A 3,756-nucleotide genomic window follows, 5' to 3' on the forward strand; every position below is an offset into this window, starting at 1 on the left:
CTATGATTGGGATGTAAAGTGAATGAATGAATAAATAAATAAATAAACAAACAAACAAATAAATAAATAAAGTCTTATGAAATAAGACTCACCAAATGCAAACCTACTCATTTTGGGAGTGAAGAGTTTAAGTTAGTCTGAATAAAAGTCCATTTTGAAATAAAGATCTTGACTGGGAGCTGAATTCAGGTACCAGGAAATATCACAGAATGTACACCTGGCAGAGAACAAAGTTAACTCTCCTAGAAACAGCCTCCAGGAAATAATACAGAATAAATGCTTCATAGAAAATGGAGACAATCTCCCTGGCAATAATCAATGGGAATCGGTTGGAAATCGGCTGGGAAAATTCTCCCCAATATTTCAGATATGGTTTAGAAAAATAGCCATTGTGATTATATGCCTTAGCCATTGTGATTGTGTGCCTCAGAGAAGGTCACCCCACCCTGCTCTACTTCACCCAATTCTGTAAGGCCAAGGCTTGTGCCCCCCTGCTTGCTGCCATGGAAACCCCCTGCTCACAGACTTTCCCTTTAAAAATCCTGTTCACTCAGAGCTCGGGGTCCTACTTCTCCACTGCTGTGTCAGTGAGAGGTTCTGAGTTCGATTGCTCTCATAATAAAGCTCTTTTGCAATTGCATCGAGTCGTCTCCTGGTGATCTCTGAGGGTCCCGTGAACCTGGCATTACAGGAGGAGGCCCTTAAAATAACACCATCCATGGACATCGGTGATATTTATAGTCCTGACTCATGGAACCAAGTTGCTTCTCTTACCTGGAGCCGAGACACCCTAGAAGGGAAAACTCCCTCTGTCCATTTCCTGCCTGTCATAGCTGTAATTGCCAAAGTGTAGAAGCTCTTAGAACAGGACCTGCTGAGAATGCCATGTTCCTTTAGTCAGGCAAGTCTGAGGATCAGTGTTCTAAAGAGCACCCTGTTCCAGATCTCATAGCCCCTAAATCGAAACCAAACACTTCAAAGGGATCACTACAAAAGCCCTCAGCCCCTCCCACCCCTATTCCACTTGCCTATCAAGCCTACAACCTACAGAACTCTGTTATAAAGGCAGACAGATCTCCAAGCCAACTGCCAAAGAAGAGAGAACTCCCTGTTTCTCTTTTCTCTGACCCCTAAAGCTGCACTCTCCAGGACATCACCAAAAAAACATAGAAAATGCCATATAACTCTTTAGCTTCCCTACCCCCAGCCTTCTACCATGCAATAGCTTTGCAATCTCTGTGATTCCATTGTAAAGGCAGATAAAACACCAATTATTCTAGCTAGTTCTGCCTCCTCCTCTACTCATGACTCCAATATGGGCCTGGAATTCCAGGAATTAACAGTTAATATTCGCCATACTCCAGCTATTGGTGTCCCTACAAAGCTACAGCTTTAAAAGAACGCAGACAGGCAGTTAAGGAAGATGACATTCACACACCTTAAACTAAATCCCTCCCACAGATTCAAATTGCCACCTTAAACCCCCCTCAGAGTAAGGTGCATATTTGTCACTCCTTCCTGCCTGGCCTGATGCCTTTACAATGGGAAACTCCTTTCCAAGATGAATGCCTCCTGCAAGTCAGCTGAAATCAGAACCAGGATGACAACCTGGAAATTCGATAAACTTTTTGGCCAGGGAGTTTTTCCAGGAAAGCACAACAAGCAACATAACCAGTGGGTTATGTTCTGCCCAGTTCACGAACCCCAAAAGACCAGGAATAACTAGACTCCGCTGTAAATACACGAGGTTCTTTTTATTGTAAATTACAAGCTGCAGCTTGGGCCCACACCCCCCACCGCCAAAGCGGTGGGAGCCGAGCGCCCTGTGCTCAGGTTAGTTGGGTGACTTAAAGATTTTGGTCCCTCCCAGCATGCCCAAGGCAGGGGCGATTCCTGCCTGGCAAACATCTATTGGTCAAAATGCTACATTTTGACCAGGTTGGCTATAGGAAGGTTCCCAGACCATTAATGATCTGGTGTCCCTCCCTAGGGGGATGGGCCAGTTTCCTAGCAACTGTGTCTCTAGTGGGTGGGGAAAGAATGCAGTAAGGCGGCCCTTCCCCTCAGGGCATTACTGTACTTCTTTACCTACCTAGTTCAGGCCTTAATTAATAATAGCTGCTAATTTTTAATCTTTTGGTCTCTCAGGTTACTATGACCAGGTACATCTAGGTGCACTCCAGGCTTGGGATGGAATCACCCTACCCTCTGGCTCACAAGGCCCAGAATCCTCCCTGTTCTTTCTCTCCCGTAAGCCAGAAGAGGCCCTTTTTGATATTATTCTTTTTTTAAAAAGATTTATTATCTATTATATATAGAGTGTTCTGTCAGCTGCAGGCCAGAAGAGGGCAACAAATCTCATTATAGATGGTTATGAGCTACCACATGGGTGCTGGGAATTGAACTCAGGACCTTTGGAAAAGCTGCCAGTACTCTTAACCTTTGAGCCATCTCTCCAGCCCTTGATAATATTCTTAAAATTAAACTGAGCTTAGACAAAAAAATTCCTGATGCTGCAACCAGGCATCTCCTTCTTAAGAACATCATCTCGGAGAAGTCCTCATATGACATCTAAGTCCAGGCTAGCCTGTCAAGGCTTCAAAATGAACACTATTATAGGTGGGTGGTGGCTGCCCAGGACATAGGAACAGGATCACATCAGGCTGCCTCTGTAGCTCAAGTCTTAGAAATAGCAACAAAAACAGAGGAGATCTGCTTTAAATATAGAGAAGGACACCGGAAAAAATGAACCCAGGAGGATAAAGACTGCCACAAGACTCAAGGTTCTCCAGAAAGGGGGCTGCCCCCTGTCTCAGCCATCCCTGCTAATGTCTCTTTATTGGCAATAGGCATCGAAGACAGCCTTTTTCCTATTCCTTTCCACCCTCGGGTCTGTGAACTCTTAGCATTTTCAGTAGCCCCCTCTTAACAATTCTGTGCCAGCCTCAAGATATGAATGGACAGATCCTCCTTGGGGAATGGCTAATGGTCCCCCTCCCCTGACAGGAGGTTGTGGACACTGCATTTAAACCTTACTTAGACAGGGGACTCAATCTACACCATTAGATGGATGACATACTGGTATGGGGAGTTTCTTCCACTATCCCCTCCTAACTTCAGGACTGATTAATACCATCCCTATAGTTTCTAGGATTCAAAATCGCCCCTCACAAAATGCAGCCTGTTCTGCCCACCGCTTTCTTGGGAACAGAAATTTCCCTCACCTCAACACACCCTCTTAAACCCACCTTTTCCTTCCCTTAAAACTGTAACCTCCCTCCAAAGCATTTTGGGTAAACTATACTGGTTTTGACCCTTTACAAAGGTACTCTCCAGCCTCTATTTGACTTCTTAAAGGGTAATTAATCCCCAACAAACAGCAGTTTCAAGAAAAACTGTCACTGGAGAAGGCTGTTTCTCCTGCACAACCAAGATGGCATCCTGCCTAAACATCCTGCCCCGGGCTAAGCTTTACCCCCTCCCGTTCAGCACCCAGTGTGCAATGGTGCCTGAATACCCCAAAAGGAAAGGCAGACATAGGGCAGCAAGCGTACCTTCTCTTAACTTATTTGAAACCAATGAAAATACATCATTGGGAAGTTTTACCTTAACAGTCCAAAAATTTGTTGCTACTTCTTTGAAGAGAGCTAGACTTGCTTCCTCTTCTTTTTACAACACATTATATGGATGACATTCTGCTTTCTGGTGAAAATAATAAAATTCTAGAAGATTTATTTGCTAAAGTAAAAAAAAAAA

The sequence above is a fragment of the Psammomys obesus genome, unplaced genomic scaffold (assembly GCF_907164565.1).
Source record: "Psammomys obesus unplaced genomic scaffold, mPsaObe1.curated_primary_1811, whole genome shotgun sequence".
Classification (NCBI taxonomy): Eukaryota; Metazoa; Chordata; class Mammalia; order Rodentia; family Muridae; genus Psammomys; species Psammomys obesus.